Here is an 18536-nt window from a genome sequence, read left to right on the forward strand (position 1 = left end):
TCAGAGTACCCAATTCATAGGTAATGCTAGTTCTCACAATAAAAGAACTAACTAAGAATCGAACGATTTCATATAATATGCGGAATTTATTTCTTATCATCAACGGAGGAAAAAGTTACCAAGTGCATATTTATCATTCCTAAAATTGATACCAAAATGCCGGATTCCTTGCTTTCTTAAAACGAATTGGCGGTCAGAGACAGACATAAATACCAGAAAGATTTCTATTTTGGTTCGAGGAAAACGCTGGAAAAAATAGTGCCGCAGTGTATTTAGGAATGTCAGTCAAATATGATCTTTAATCAAGAGGTTACCCAATATGACTTATTCTGTATGATAATGTTGGCTATAAATTATAACGCATCAAATTTCTTTATTTTAGGTTTTGTCACAGAAATGTATATCTAGCAGCCGAATTGATGTGGTACTTCTATTTCACTACTATTTGAATCAATTCAAGTGATCTCGATGATCTTCAAAATGTTATTTGAATGAAACAGGTGGTCCTCATATATGCTGGGCGATGTCAGAAATCTTGATGCCATATTAGCTAATTAAAGTATAGCCAACAATATAGATGATGAGTATTCCAATAAACTGCAGGAGATGCCGCAACAGTAACTTTTAACTTTTAATTGTTGCATTGAAATAGATAATGAGTTTTAAAAATCTTTTTATTGCTGTCCTAGAAATGATCATCACAGTAATCGGTCGTAAGGTTAGCTCCAAAGGTTTGGACACTACAAAGGAAATATTTATCTCATTACTCATTACTCTCATAAACCATACAATATGTACGATCAAGGGAAAAAACATATTATCCGACATGTTCACTTTACATCTAAAAAAATTTAACTGCTGCTGGCGATGGCAATTACTGTATTTATATTATTCTCCATTTTTCATTATTTACACCACCCAAAAAATTACTTTTAGGCTGTGAAATTACGGAATAGATTGGAAAACTGATAACTGGGGCAAGATTCTCGAAGCAACCAGTCAGTTTAAGGCCCTTGTAGTTAACTCTTGTAGAGCCGTATGTTGGAATGAATATGTTCCAACGCTGACTTTATCTTGTTGTCAGAAATCCGTGTTTTAGAATGCTCCTAATTGCATTCAAAATTGTGATTAGAGGACTTGTACATTGAAGTTAAGCTTTGACAAAAGAGTCATTGTGAACTCACATCAAACAGTTTATTGAAATAGTTTCATTTCCGATGCAGGCCATATCCAAGGGAGCGATGATTTGTTCTTCATTTACCGTCCACAAGCTTCGTTTACCGTGTGTGCTGTAGAATTTACGGTTCTCAAATAAATTCTGACAATTGATCGAATTTAATTTATTAATACGACAACTTCAAAAAGTTCAAACTGTCTCTCTCATTCTTCGGTTATTACTTTCCTATTTTTCATATAACTTTCCCTTTGCCACAGAACTATTTACAAAATATAAAATATTAATGGCAGACAAGTTAATCAACAAATACGCATTATATGGCACCACTACAAATTCCTGGAAATGCGCCAAATTTTCTAAATCATTTAAATGCACGTAAAAAAGCAAATCGACTGTGAAACAACGGAGAGATGTAAAACGCATTAATAATCAGCTAGGTACTTCATTGAACATGCAGAGCGTGAACTCGTTTTTTAATATTCGAGCGACAGCGGCACGCGATCGCCCCGGGCAGAGGTTGCCGACCCCCCTGCGCCACGCGGAAGATTAGGGCGCGGTCCTCGTGGGGAGTCCTGAGGGGTGCGGGAAAGGGCGCCGCCGCACTGAAGCGTGGGCGTCGGAGGTGCGGATGGACGGGGGGACGCGCGACAGCATCGGAGAGGGAGACTTTTGGCCGCTGGAGCATGGCGCGACGCCCTGGTGGCCCCCTACGCGCGGGAACGAGGCGGGCGCCCCGGCCGCCGCGTGGGCGGGTGGCCGGGGCCGACGAGGCACGAGCGATCGTCCTTTTAAGCCACAGAGAGGGCGTGGGAAGGTTCCCTCTCTCTCTCTTGTCTTTCTCCCTCTCTGCCTCCTCACCCCCCTCTCAGGCCGGGAGGGTTGTCCCCCATGGAGAGGGGGGGGGATAGCAGCGGGGGAAGATGGGGTCTCTGGGAGTGGGGCGGATCGGAGAGGGTAATTGCCGTAGAGTCAGGAACTGGTTCCATCATAGGATCCGGCCTCGACCCTCTCGAACCCTCTCCCCTACCTGCGGCCACCACTGCGGTTTGTTTCCGAGGAAAATAATACATCGATCCTTTTTATTTTGAACACAATGAATTACCTCTGTTTTCGCCTTATTGAGGTTGTTGAATGAGAAACGCCATGCATGAAACATCGCACGTGCGGATTTTTTTTATTTGAGGGCTTCGCATCGCCTGACTTTTGCTATCCACTACAGTGCTTGTGGTGAAGGAAATCATGCTCTTTAGCTCGACCGAACTGGTATCGTGTTGCCTGACTGCATCGTCGCCTAAATACTTAATCAAAAGTTTTTTATTTGAATTATAATGGGAGCCTTGTTTGGTACCCACATGACCATTCTTACTAGAATCCAAAAAAATTACTGGCAATGATCTGAAAAATATTTGGCAAAATTCTTACTTAAATTCACCTTAAATAGTTTTTAGTGATTTTCTTATCCTGGGCTGCTGATTTCAATGAAATGTACCTTTAACGAGTTATTTTCTGTGCGTCCGCGAAAATGAGCATCATTACAAAACGAAGGATGAGGATTATTAATTACTGCCTGACAATCAACGAAATTCTTAGTTAAAAGTTACCTTATTTTAACAGTGGTAAAGATTTTTCACTCTGTAGCTCATAATTTTGATATGAGATATCTTCAACATGTCATTCTTGGAGCATCTATGTAGAAACATTGCCTGCTGTCTCATCAAATAAATGCAAGGTCTGTACAAAAAAATGAGACGTCCTACGCACGAACTTCTTGACGGATCACAATCAGTGAGGTGCCGCCTTGTAGCGGCGTCTGTGAAAAGTAAAACACCGCCTTGTTGGTGACCCTATTTGACTTGTCCTTGCACAACAAGGATTCTTGTCTAAGCTTGCACGTTCTTTCTGCACAAATTCTTGTGTCAGTGAGAATAAGATGCAAGAGAAGCATTGTGTTTGCATTGAATTTTGTTTTAGCCTCGGGAAAAGCGCAACTGAAAATTATGCAATGAATCAAGAGGCATTCGGCAATGAATCTCTGAGGCGGGCACAGTGTTTTTGTTGGTACAACCACTTCCAGCCTGAACTAACCTCGACTGATGAAGAATCGAGAAGTTGACGAACATAGACGTCAACAAATGATGCCCATGTCAACAGTGTGAATGATTTATTGTGTGCAAACCATAGGCTACCAGTCAATAACATTGCCAATGAATTTGAAATTAAAGTTGGATCGTGTTATACCATTTTGACAGAAATTTTGGGCACGCAGTGCGTCGCGTTCATATTTGTGCCGCGAAGGTTAACGGATTAACCGAGGCAAAAGCGTCTTGATATCAGTGGACGAAGGACAAACAGTAAATGGGCAGCACTATATAGAGGCTATGAGAAGGTCAAGATATCCCATGTTGCGGAAGAGACCATAAATGTAGAAAAGCAAGTCTTGGTGTTTTCATCACGACAACGCACCGACCATCATCAATTGTCACCAAATTTTGGCCAAAACAGCGCGCCGGTGATCCACCAGCCACCCTACTCTCCGGATCATGCTCCAGCGGACTTTTGCTTATTTTCTGAGTTGAAACCCGCCTTGAAAGGGCGCCGATTTAAAACTGTTGAAGATATCAACAAAATTATATCGCAGACTTAACGCCAATCCCAAAAGAAGCGTTCCAGGCCGCATTCGAAACCTGGAAAAAACTTTGGGAGCATTGGATTAGAAGCCAAGGGCTGTATTTTGAAGGCGATAAGCATGATAAAAGGCTAACCGTAAGGATTAAAATGTATGTCATTGTTTGCTACACGGCGGAAAATCAAAAACGTGAATCTCTCATGATATTCCTAAGGAAACTCACGGTTTTCTTCGGCAAAAAATAAGCATGGTGCACCTATAGGCTATTATTTTATCCTCTCATATAAGAAAACGCTACATTTTTTACAGTGGGAATGCAATTATTAAAACACCTCACACTAGAATAGTGCATCATCCCATATGTACACACCTGACTGCAGTACGTCGGAAGGATTTTTCTACAAGTTAATCGATGCGGGTATCGTTTTACATTTACAAAATTGTGTGTCCAACAATTTCTCTTTTTATTACTGAATAAATATTCCCATTGGGTTTATTTTTAGATTTTTCAAAATCTATTGCTGCCAATGTTTTTCATTGCTTGGATGAAAATATACCGAAGATCCATTTTACGTTTATCTTAAATGCAAATATCATGACCACAGTGACACAAAATGGAAGCAAAAGCCTCAATGCGCACTCTTATTATATGGCGAGTCCCGCGGCTCTTCGCGTGATCCGAACCTGGGAGGCGTGGCTCTGTAGCCGAGGATCTCTTCAACCCCTCTCCAAGAGGCGAGTGAGTCACTGAATCCAATGATCGCCGATTGAAACGCCTCAGCCCATCCGCCTATGGGAAGAGAATCACCTCTCCCTCCGATATCTTCTCGTTACGCCCCCGCAAGCCCTCTGTAGTTCTCCCAAGGCTATGAATCATAGGTGTTATATTCATTATGAAGGAGGTTAAACGCATGAACGCAAGGTTTAACGCAGGAAAATAGTGAATTCACTTTAAAAAATTCAAAATGGAAGGGAATAAATCAAGGAAGCACTCTGGACTCTCTGGGCCATGTTATTGTAAAGGGGTAATTAACGTCCACTCTTCACTTATCGTTTCATTTCCGCTATGAGTGTCTTCGGCTGCAGGGAAACGGGAGATACGAGAAGGGAAAGACATGGGCACATGCAAATAAGAGTAGAATGAATACGCTGCGTCGATATAGAAATAATTCTGAAATACAGACTGTAAGACTCCGCGTTAGAGTTTTGTAGACACCAACCACAAAAATGCCTCCGGACGTATTTCTGTGTGATATGCATATTTTATTCATCAAAGAAAACTAGTATACAATCCCGTATACTTCAGGTTTTCACTCGGTTTTTTAAAGTTCCGAAAAATTGAAGTTAGTGCTGATTTTCAAGACGGAAGCTGAAAATATAATCTCAATTCAAAATGCGAGAACGTTGATCTTAGGTTAAACTCGATGTGAATTTGGTTCTGATGTTAAAAATGAAATTGCCAGCGAGTGATAGGTTTCCTAACAGAAGAACGACATTTGGAAATAACCGAATTGAAATGGAAGAATAATAGGAGCGTGATTTGAGATAAGAAAATCTTCAAATGGCTTGAATCAAGTGTTAACGTGAATTAACATAGTTCCATAATGTAATAATCCATATTATATGTATTTCGAGGTACGAGTGATTCAAACGTTTGAATTCGCATTTTTTCGAAATAAGAGAGATTCAAAAAATTGAATTCACACGGTGCGGCGCTCTAAAAGTTTCATTTTTTAATCACAATGAGTCCTGTTATTCTATTATTATGTACTTGCTTTTTTTAATGACCTTTATAGCATGAGCTTACCCACGTTGATCTCCTTACCCATTCTGCCGAACTGATACTCATCCTTGAAACACGACATGATCCCAGGAAAATTTCTTCCCCTATTCCATCATTGTATGAGACTTATCTCACACTTAATACACCCACCTTTCTTCTTTTACAATCCCGCTCATCTGTTCGAACCAGATTAATTTTTTGCCTTTTGTGACAATTACCCTTACTGACACTTCCACTCACTCTCTGTTTCATTTTGTTTTCTGTCTGTTCTGATCCAGACGTGGCAGCATCTTTTCTTATGTAAACCGTTCATTTTATTATTTAAAAAAATCAAAAATTCATCAACTTATTTCTTTTTGATTAAGCCAGTACTTTTATAAAACCTTATTCTCGGGAAATGATACACGTATGAATAGGACGTGAAAAATTTGAGACGTGCCAAATCAACATGGTTGGCCTCGAATCATCGGGCTGTAATCTTCTCGGTCTCTTGGATATTTTTTAAGAACACTCTATATTTGCGTGTGCGGGAAGAACGAAGAGAAGACGCAATTGAGTGCCCCTTCAGTCACGCTGCGTCGGTCGGCACGATGATGTACGCAGAGAACACCGCGTGTTTCAAGCGAAGGAAGACCTCCTCTCCTTGGAGAACGCGGGATTAATAAGGGTAAACTAGCAGGTTTGAGGGAGTAAAGTTGAGCGCACTGAACGTGATGGAGGAGTGGGTGGATAAAGATGAGGAGGGAAACAGGGTTTTTTCCTTGGGGAAAGAGGTTTGAGACCGTTTAGGAAAATAAATGAAAACGAAAAAAGAAAGTTTTTGATCGGCGGAGGAGGGAAAAATCGAGTATCCGCGGATTCGACCACGCGTGGCGTTGGATTGTTTTCTGCACAAAACTTCTACCGCTCCCACTTATGTTTTCACATTTTTGTATGAGATTGACCATCCCATCAATCTGTCCGCTACATATATTTCATTTAAATTTGGATTTAATTTCCTATTGACGAATAGACTTTACTGGCGGATTCGCTCACTCTAAGCCCTAAAATTCATGTCGATGACATTTATTAGGTTATTATTTTTCTATTATAGGTAAACTGCCGGTTAAGGTAGGTTTTGGATGGATACAATTTATCAAATAATTATCTTGTCTCTCCTAACAAAACAAAACCCAACATTTTACCCTACAAGCCCCTCTTTATATCCTTTTACTTCTACTTTTAGCCGGCCCCGGTGGCGGCGGCGTAACGCCCTCGCCTGCCAATTCAGAGGTCGCGGGTTTGAGTCCCGCCTAGGTGGGTTTTTCTTCAACTAGGGCTTGAGTATTTGTGATTATCTTTATTGTATTGTAATGCATGAGGATCAGGTGGAAGAAGTGACTATTAAGTTCTAACCCTGCCCCAATAAATTCGATACATAAATACATACTAAACATCTATTGACTACGTTTCTTCCTACCTTTGTATTCCTAATTATGGCAACCTCTAGCTGGCTTTCGTTTCCTCCACTGTATATTACTCCATAACTATCATACCAAAAATCCCTGCTAGCCTTCCGTCTCACCACGCATTAACCTAAAATATCTATATTTCCTCTTTCCATCTCCTCCTTTATATTCTCTAATTTTCCTGTCCTCGACATTGTCCTAACATTCCAAGTTCCTGTTCTTACTAATTTGGTCGTCTTCTTCTGTGCAGGTATTTATTTGTGCAGGCATTTATTGGGTAATATGCAGAAAAATTAAACCAATCAAAATGCAGAACAAACATAAAGCGTAGATTGTTCAACCATTTTCTGAGAAAGGTAGTCTCGATGAAAAATTGCTGCTCTTTGAAGCATCAACTCCTTGTTAAGAAGCGACGGAACTTGAGTAAAGATGCGGTGTTATGCATAATCACATTTCCGTCAAATTTCATTAAAGAAGTCCATAGGTATGCATAATATTTAACCACATCCCAAAAACTATTAAAAAATAATAATATATTTATATATATATAATTCATATATATATATATATATATAATATATAAATAATATATATATATAATAAAATAATCCAATCAAAATACTTTTGGGATAATAAATTATCAATGAATTAAGTGTTTTGTAAAATATTTTATTTTGTATATGCACTTATAGTCTAAAGTTGCAATATTGTGCACCTAAATTCTATGAGGATAAATATACCAGACCAAAACTATTGTTAATACTCTATTTTGATTGATAATGAGCTAAAACAATCGCACATATATGTTAAAAGCTGTGGTGCACTGAAATGGCTTCTCCTTATTTATTCATTTATTTCATTTTGCATTTGCCCGAAAACAGCACTTCGGCCTTTACATCGGACTTGGAACAATGGTATTACAATTGTCACAATTACATACACCCAAGCCCTAGGTGGAGGAAATCCCGCCGAGGCGGGAATCGAACCCGCGGCGGCTGGGTTTACAGGCGAGGACGTTAGGCCACCGGGGCCGGCAGGGCATATTTCTCTATCGAGCTAACAATGTTATATTTTACTTATATCTTTCCGGCATAAAAATATGCGAATTTATTCAGGTCGTAGGATAGATGGGACTTGTACATAAGCGGGGGAGATTCGGACTACAGATATTATCTAGACTTCCAGATGACAAGCTCGCGACTTGAGCTTGAGGCATTAATCCAGGTGTTCTCAACGAACCGTGAATACTCCTTTCTGAAGGGAATACTCCCATTATCGGAGTGTAGTCTCATATATTTTCGTCATCTGTCACGTCACATTTTTCTGCAGATTACGAATGGATTTGTCTGTCTGGGGACGTAAGATTGGTGGTAGACGAGAGAATGTTGGGTGACGGGTGGAGCGGCCTTGACATGCATCGACTGAGGACCTTGGATTAAGGTGGTCGTTTTCCTTCTCTTCCTCGGTATCCTTTATGAGGTCTTTTATCAACATTTTTAGTTATTAATACGCAACCTTTCCTGAGAATAATCTGAAAGTTCCTCTCTTCGAATCTCCAGCAATTCTGAAAATGGTATATCTAGGTGCTGGAAAATATTAAAAATTCATGCGAGCAAGTACCTATTTATAATTTCTTGTACTTTTTAAGGGAATACAAATGATCGTTAACTAGAGAAACCGCTATAAGGCCGCCTTGAAGAAGGAACTAAATATCTTCATTCACTCAAGTTTCAAGTACGTTTGTCTACACGATTTTGTGCCTAATTCAATGTTCCTTTCTGTCGGTCTGGCGGTGAGCAGTAAATACCAAATAAAATTGTTATAGTACAAACATGGGGTGGATAAAATCTGGGGTAATATTTTCCTAAATATTGTATTTTTCACTTCAACCTCTGTAAATATTTTTATGAAATCATGTAAATGTTGGAAGTCCAGGAATAGTGGTCGAGTGAGGACGCAAACAAAGTATAATTTCTTCAAATGTTCTTAAATAATAAATGCATTTTCAGACTTGAATGGTAATCATCTCCATGAAATCCTTAGCCAAATTGGTAACAAAGTGATGTTTTGGAAAACTTGCGCATGGAATTCGGCTTTATTCGAAAGTAATATATAATAGTAAGTCCCGTATTTATATTTATGGCGCAAATGATAAATTGAATTATATTTATTTAAATAATTGCTAAATGTTCTTACGGTATTCCTGTATTTAAATTTAGGTAATTCGTGGAGCCTTGGAAAAAAACACAGCTGCTTACTTATATGTTGCAATCCCCATACTCTTCCCTAAAATTTTAAACTGCGGGTATAGTGCTTAGCTAAGTCGAAGTGCATTATGTCCTCTAGTTTTAATATTAATTAAACTTTCCTCCATCCATTTTCCATTTAATGCGTTTACAGAAATATGATTGATTCGATTAATTCCGTATTTGAAACGCTTTCACCACTTCTAAGCCATATATTCTGTATTCTAAAATATTTTTAAATAGCAGATTCTACAATTCCTTGCAATGTCAGAGACAAAACCACGACATATTTTCATTTGATCAATTGGAACAATGCATGATTTACAACTTCGTTGTAAATACTCAAAAACAATTTTTTCATTCGTTGCAAATAAAAGCGGGCTGCCTGAAGATCGGCATTGTTCTTGCATTACTTCCTCCAGATATTCGTAGCAGGCTGAAGTATGTTTTAATGTTTTACTGTTAGACCTTTACGGATCCTCTAGTTCCCCATGGAGAAGCTTAAGTTCATCATAAAAACCTTCCATGAAATCCATCAACTTTCACAAATACCATGCCTAGTTACATTCATAACTACGAGTTGTAATGAATGAAGTTACTCGTAGTTGTGAAGTATATCGTCGCATCACTTGATCATGGTATTATTCCCTCATAAGAAATCAAATGTATGCTCAATGTTACGTAGACATGCACCTAGATGTTTTGAACAAAAATTCTTTCCGACCATAACAATGCATCATCGTTTGTTTGCCGATAACGCGAAGATTTTCGGGCACATTAACGGCACCATGGATTGTGGTGAAAAGCGTTTAAACGGAATGCCTTCTCCCTCGGCGTGCCTCTCAACTCCCAAATCGGCTTCGAGCGCATGAAAGGGACTCGTCGGTGGGCTTTTAAGAGAGCCCGGACCACACTCTCTTTGTTTCTCCCCTGGCAGAGGAATCGGGAGATATGAGGAAGGAAGAAATGAAGCCCAGGTTGAGAGAGGAGAAGAATGCCGACCGAGGCTGGGGTCCGGGGTGAGAGGGGTTAATGCGAGGGAGGGGGGTTGGCGGGAGGGGGAGTGGGGTGAGGGCGGGCAAGCGGGGATTCGTGACCGCGGGGCGGGGATGTGCCTCCGGGGTCACACAAAGGGCATTCGAAAGGAAGAAGGAGTTTCAGTACTTCTTATAACAAGTTTTAAATTCGTGGTAAACACAAAAATCAATGCCGACCCCCTTCCCGGCCGCGTCCTCCTCACCCCCTTCCTCCACCGGCCTCCACGTCTCGGGGAGGCCCTCGGACCGGGCGAATGGGTCTGGGAGCTCGCTGCTCGACCCGTCGCTGAGGAAATATTTGAAGCGTTATCTCCCTCCCGCGGCCGACGGCCGTTCCTCTTGTCTCCCACTCTGGGAACGAGAAGTGCGTGCGGGGTGGGAGTGGGCCGAATGTATCTATTACTTTGGAACGGGTGCATCACTTGGTGCGAACGCGATCTCAGCATCGGCAACGCGATGTCGTTCCCAATTGATAGGTTTATTGTTTCGACCAATACGAAATTCCGACAAACGAGACCTTAGGTCAGATTTATTTTATTGCTTGATTGCCGGAAGACTAATGTTAGCGAAGGAAATATATGAAAGAAAAAACTTTATGATGTGGATACCAATTAAAAACTTAAAGAAAATATGTGAAAAGGCTTTGATACGGACAAAAGCGTTTCATGGACCTTAAACATGTTCCTTGGATGACCTTAAATCAGATACTTTTGACATGGAATAATGTAGAAGAAACGAGAAAATGATTTGGATAGAGAGGATGACTCAAGAAGACGTTTTGATTAATTAGGAAAAGAGAGGAAGTTCCTGGGTGGAGTCCGATGAAGGCAGAAAATGTAGATCGAGGATATATTGAGAGGTAGCGGAATACTAAAGATCATAATGGGAGGCTGAATTTTTGGGAAGGAGGGAAGATGAATGAAGAGAATTGGTTTTAGACTGCATGGAGTCACGTAGAAGGTACATGGAGCTTGCATAGAAATGACCGTATGATATACGCGTATGTAAATGAGCATTATGAATCTTATGTGACGAATGATGTATTTCAATATTTATTTCAGGCATCCTACCTATTTTAAGGTAGGTTTTGGACGGTTCCTAGCGATTATTTCCTTGTAATTATCGTGTTAACTTCCTCTTTCTTTGCTCTATGTAATTTCATTTCTCATTTCGTCATTACTTATACCTTCTGTCTGAAAAGCCTCTTCCTTCTTCTACCCCGCTTTCCCTATGTATTTTCATTTTAGTACTGATAAATAAAGGCACCCAGAATATAGCTTCATCTATCAAGGAATAGTTTAAAATGATGGAATACTATGGTATGTACATATATTATTATGTGTTTGAAAACTCGGTTGAAGAGCAAAATATCGAAATATGTTTCTTCGTTACTAATCGAACCGCCTCCTTTCAGGGCCAAACAAATGAAACGTGTTGGTGCTAACTAAAAGTAGCCCTGCGTACGCTCTAACTTGGTCTGCCCCGTTGGTTCGGTGCGTTTTCGTTGGCAATGAAGTTGTACCTTCAAGAAGCCCTGTAAAATACGGTCTTTTGAATGATACGTGCCCAGTCGGCATATTCCACAGAAGGAGAATATAATTTTAATTTTTATATGTAAATTGAAGAAGAATCAAAATTACTGATTGAAAGGCAGATGGCATTGTCATTGCTGCGTATGATCGAATATACAGGGTTCGTCCGGAAAATAAGTGTACTGAGCTCAGGAAAAAAATGTATTACACTTTTACATATCTTAAGCTAATATTCCTCAAAATAGGACCCTTGTGAGTCGATACACTTGTTCCAGCGGCGTTCCCATTCCTGGAACGCTCCCGCGAAGGCATCATCGGGAACCTCTCGAAGACTCGTCGTCGACCTCTTCTCTGCCCTCCACGAACATCTTGTGCCACCGAAAGATCATGTTTCTGGACATGGCTGACTCCCCGTAAGCCTGGTTAATCATACCGACAGTTTCGGTAGACGATTTCCCAAGCTTTACCGCAAATTTGATGGAATAACGCTGCTCCAAAAACTTCGGCATCGCGTTCCGTGACGTGGGTCGAGCGTGGAGGTTCGCGTTAACAGAGCTCCTCACTACACCACAGCTCAGAGCCGACTGCCTTTTTCAGCGTCGCTTGCCAACATACCCCCCTCCAATCGCAGCCCGTCAGAGCGGTGCTGGGCGCGCCTGGAGCGGCGCGCCCAGCCCAGGAGTCAGTACACTTATTTTCCGGACGAACCCTGTATGTAGTTCTACAGATTCTCCGTCTCTCATGCGTCTTGCGAAAATGAAGAGCAACCAACTTATCCTTAAGCATCTCTGAGTTCATTTAAAAACCTTCTGATAGTGCACCAGTTATGATGGAATCTTCGCTTCACGAATGATATTATTCATCAATAGCTTTAGGCGTGGTTATTTTCGTCATAATAGTCCACTCCATCTTGGGGATTAAAATTATAACTCATTTGGAGTCATACGGCTGCTAATTTTGGAGCATTATCTCATTGTAACAGGAAGCGCCCTTCTTGGATGTTGCCAAGTAAACGCCACTTAGATAACTGACGTATACCTAGTTCTCCCAAGGTTTCGGGTGAAGGATAAAGCAAGAGTTTTCTTTTGCGTCTTTGCTTTGGAATTCCTCGGCCTTTTTCAACCATGGGGTTGGCTTAAAATATCCCAAGCGGGAATAAGCATAAAATTACAAACATTAGCGTTAAGCGGGATATTACCCATCAGAAATATGTATGTCCCCATAGCAATCAGCTTAACAAATTAAAATACCACCATTTTATAGAAGCAGGCTACTTAACCCAATCAAATTCAACTCTTAGCTTTAGTAGTTGTCCATAGGGAGCAACAACGAAACCGCTCTAAGACCATAGCTATAGTGGAAAATTCTCAGAATAAAAATACATGTAACAAGCAACGCAAAGGATCCGAAAAGGTCAGGAGAGGCCAGTGCCAGGCTTGATGGCAATTACTATGAGCGGAGTGAAATGAAAGAGTAGAGTCGTAATGGGCTTATTTTCGGAGCCGCCGAAAGATGTGGCATGATTTTGAAGAAAATTAAGAATATATGAAATGTGAGGTTTTGGCATTTGTTAGCTCATTTGCTTTCTCTAAAAATGTTGCTCATATAATTTGCAACATGATATTTTTATTTTCAAGTTGAGACACAATTACTTAGAAAATAAAATATAGTAGTTTTTTTGTTTTACTTTTAGAGGCATTGCTTGTAATTGTATCAGCTGCGTATAATGTAATACAATATAATTTTACACTGGATTTATCATAAACAGCGTTGTAGTGGTTAAATGCGTTCATTATCCACATTCGCTAAGATATATTTCATATTTACATATTGCTCATTTAAATTTCCCTATACAAGAGTGTGTTTTCTTTAATTGAAGAGCCTCGAAGATATTAGAATTGTAGAAAAATGGAAGCTGTTAAATTACAAAAAATATCTTGCATTTTTGATCCGGGGCAGGGGAATTATATCAAACATTGAAATGTACTTGTTATATAAGTTATATTACATAGTTTTAACAAATTCATAACCATAATAACTTTCCCGTGTTTCGCCTGACTACATACTTTTAATTGCTTTAATTCACTCAAAGAAATATGAATTTTTTAAATTTATTCAGTATCATTATAATAATATCATTCATTCTTAATATTTGTGATGTGAATTACAAAAACCGAGTAATTCTTCAAATTACAAATGCTCATTAAAAACGAAAAATTCCGTATCCACTCGTCTGCACATCCAAAGCACCTTATTTTTTGTAAAAAACGTTCACCTAAATAATTTATTTTTTTTCAATATGAGTACTGAAAAATGTTTCGTGAATACAACTAATAGGAGTACAGTATTAAAGGATCAAATTTTTTTTCCATGCCCTCCTTCGTTTTGTAGATGAACCTTGGCATTATGTGAATGTGGACATAGGTATACTCTTGTGGTGGTAAACATTTTAAAAGTTTACTACATAAACTATAATATATTGATAAAATCGATTTTACAGATTTCTATAAAGTTTTGATATCCCCAGTTGAGACATGTACTTGAAGCCTTTCCTTCTAATTATTTATAGCCTCATCAATTTTAATAAACTGGCAAGCACAATTATTTCAGCAGATTTATTTTATATAATCTCTATCGTGACGAGCCAAATGACGACGAGCTGTTTCTCCCATATCAATTATGAAACTCGCGTACAAAAACCTGCTTTTTCCTCCCGAGAATATTCATAAAAATTCATGGAACGTAGAAGGTCTCTCCTCTCTAGCAGTTGGCCGAGTACTTTGTGGAAGAAAAACCACCTCTCTGTCTCGTTAGCAAACCTTTTAAAGCCCTGCCACGTTTCTCATATTCTATCTTTGAGATCATAATTTACGCTACCTCCCAAACAACTACCGAAGTGAAATTATGTCATTTCATCCCTACCTTCTCAAGACAATCGTTTGTCTCTTGTAATTATCTATAGTATCTAAATTTATATGCACCAGAATATTTATTTATTTCTCCATTCTTCATGATAGATCTTAATGGGGTGATAGCTGTGTTATTTGTAGCCATCATGTCAATCGTGAAACATTTTAATCCAGCCAATGATTTGTATATCTCTTTAATGTTTATGCGACTCAATTTCTACGAGTTCATGTTCCCTGAAGCAAATGCGCAAAGCGTTTCATTTCATTAACGTCAGCGGCATCAATTTCCAAGGAATGCATTCGAAACGTTCCCAAGTTGAAATCTTTGGCGTATTTCCTTTTGCTTAACGAGTAATGATACAATAAATCAAGATGATATACTTGATCAAATCATATTATTATATTCCCTGAGTTTAGGATGACTCGAAACGAAATAATTTGCAAAGGTTTTCGATTTCCTTTGAAGGAACAATACACTTCAATTTTTCACAAACTTGGCAAAGAATCTATCACAGTAGACTTCCCTAATTTCAATAAATTTGTAAACAGTGAAAATTTGCCTCTCAATAACAGAAAAGGATGAGTAGGACTCGAGTTATCAGTAGGAACGGCATTAAATGAAAGTATTATTATTATTATTATCAATGTAATGGCACATTTTAAAAATAACATGTTAAATATCACAGTCACATTCTATTCAATTGCATTTAACTTAAGTATTTACTTACTTCCAGTAAGTAATTTACTGAATATTAAACCTTGAAATAATATCAAATGACCCCGCAATAAAATAGTTTCGTCATTATAATTCTTATTTTTCTATTTTCCTTGATTCCAAGGGGGGATTCTTTTATACCTGAATTTATTTAAGATTTTTAAAATCTCATGTTGTCAATATGTTCCCAAAGTATAGCAGGCTAAAGCGCATTATTAGAAGGCGATCGCACCAATAAATGGAGTGTGAACTTCAAAAGCCAGCATACTGACGAACACAATTTATATTCTCGGAATTTCATACTGATAAACCACTTAATTACGTTTATAAACCTCAGGTCCGTGGAAACATATTTGGCCACAAATACGTGTGAAGACTATACTGATGGTAATTAAAGCCAGAGAACTTCTTAAAATGCCAACATGACCCCACTGAAAATTATAAGGTAGGCCACCATTTGTCACCGATGAAGCTCAATTGACGAATAATGGCCAATTTGGGGATTGATGATGAACTCATAAGTTCACTGCTATGAACACCCTGGAATTCATTGTGGTGACATTTAAGTTCATTGGGAAGAACTTTTGAAGAAACGTGTATGATCCAAATGGAAAGTATTAGTGAGCTTCAAATCTAGGATCTGAACTTTAAAAAGTCTTGCATAATAATCTCCTATGTCATTTAAACAATTTAACGATTACTCTTAAAACCATAGCAATTACAATCAAAATTAAAATTTTTCTCAGATTTCCTTTCCCCAGTTCTAAGAGTTAGTACTTATTCCCATTAGTTTATGTTTAAAAAAGTACCCATAACGGGAGAACAGTGCCCCTGTCGGGAAATCTTGAGACCTTTTGTCCATTTTTAATTATTAACATTAGTAAAAGCAACATTAATCGCTGTAAGTTGGTTGGATATCTTCCTGATCAACTCTTCAGGTCCTTAAATGTATTGGCAACCTCTGGGTGCCATTTTTATTTATTTGATGTGCTCTATATTAATAAATTGTTGTCGTGCATTAGCTCTTGCCAACTTTGCCGAAGTCCCTTCATTTCAATTTATGCTACTTTATTCCGCTGCATCCTCTGCCTGAAAGTGTTAGTAATTAGTGTGTTTACTGTCTTCCATGGGCTTCTTCAGGCACTCCTGTCTCAAAGAACGTCTTTACGTAGAGTTTAGACGATTTTATTCTGAAACGATGAGTTGAACTGCAATTCAATAAACGAAGGAATACCTAGATTAGCGCAAAAAATTAATTATGTCAACAGCACTTAATGCTCTTTAAATATGCACGTTTTCGCGGTGTAATTTAAATAACATATAGTAGATTATATTCTGTTGTTATTCGGTTGCCTATTGCGTTCATACAAATCTTCACTCTGTCTATTTGTAGAACTTAATTGCGTATTAGGCTCATATCGCTTGTCACCCACGCTCTTATTTTAAAGCTTTGTGAAATCCCTACATTTTCTTCTCCTAGAAAGTTGTCCTGACTTGGATTCAATAGTCTTTTTCCTCACGGTTGATCTTGAGTCACAAAAAGCTAAATTATTTCATTCCTTTTATCTTTTGTTTATATAATTCACTAGATTTCTATCAATCTCCACCGGACATCCAAATGCTTTCATCTTTTTGTGGTTATTCACCTAAACTACTGCCACTTAATAAGTGTCAACATTAGATCCCTTTTTAATCAGAATTACTGCAGTATCGATAAACAAGTCTGAACTCAGCATTTAAAGATTAAGAATTAAAAAAAATACTAACTAAGGAATTTTTATATTCCCCACACAGCCTTCAGATTGTTTTAATTAGATACATAGAGATGGTAAAAAGTGAAATACAAGAAAACCATATTGTTGGTCACTTAAATTTGAACTGGAACACACTGTTGAGTTCTTTAAAAGGAATTAATTAACTGGCGTATCTAGAGAGGTAATATCAAGTGCTGCCTGTTTCAAATTTAACTCAATGATCCAGGGGTGCAGGTGAATGGAATCGAACCTTTCCCGTGAACGCCGAAAAGGTAAACATTTCATTGGTCGTTCTTACTTCTGGAGGGGACCCTCTGACGTTCGCGTCCTGTTAGCAAGCGAAGGCCACCCCGTTAGCGCTGGAACATAAAAAAGAATTAATAGCCCTGGAAGTTCAAGCGTATCTCCACTAACAACGCGCTTACATTCCAGAAAAAAGAAATGTGGAAAGGTGACTTGTCCTTGACAGCGGATTGTTGATATTTTATGGCAACATTTCAATTAAACATGAATGAGGCCGAATGCAAACCTTGCTACCGAAGCTTTCGAGCGCAAAGGACTAAACATTAGCTTTGGAACCATCCCAAAGTCCCCTCCTGTTTTTTTTTGCACGCGAAATCCTTTTGTCCCTCCCCCCCCTTAACAGAGGACCCACAGGATGACAGGAGGTGAATGCAAATGTCGCCAGCTGCGAGTTTACATATTCTATTACAGGGAGCGCATAAGTATATTCGGCATGACGGGGATAACAAATGGGGAAGGCAGAATTTTCAAAATCGAAGGCGTTTCTTTTTTTTCTACATCCACAGTTGCACAGAAATTTCCGTTCAGGCACTGATTAGCATAGTGTCGCAAATCTTGGTCTCTTGTCCTTGCGATCTTTCAAGGATCGGCACGAGGGGGCGGGGAGGGTTGGTGAGGGAGTCTCGAAGGGGGTGGGCAGCACCATTCCTCCGAGCACATCCACTTTCCATGGGCGATAAGGAGTACAAGGGGGTGTGCTTCGGGATGAACTGCCCGCCGTCCCACCCCCTCCCTCTCCCTACATTCCCCCTGGGGAGAACACCCCCACTTGTCTCCTCCCGCCCCCCCCCGCCCGCCTCTCGTCTTCCGTCTTCTGCCACTGCGCTCTCGCCCTAAACGGTTCCGATTCAATCTTGTTTCATTCCGAGCGCATGAATGATTCCCATTTATTTTGCAATACCATTCCGAAAGCCTCCCTTCCCGGTGTTTGCTCTCCGAATCGATCGTATTTAAAACGTGGCTGCATGGCGCACCACGTGCTCCCATTTCAGCTCATCCAACCTAT

This window comes from Hetaerina americana, unplaced genomic scaffold, assembly GCF_022747635.1.
Source record: "Hetaerina americana unplaced genomic scaffold, ioHetAmer1.1.p SCAF_1, whole genome shotgun sequence".
NCBI lineage: Eukaryota > Metazoa > Arthropoda > Insecta > Odonata > Calopterygidae > Hetaerina > Hetaerina americana.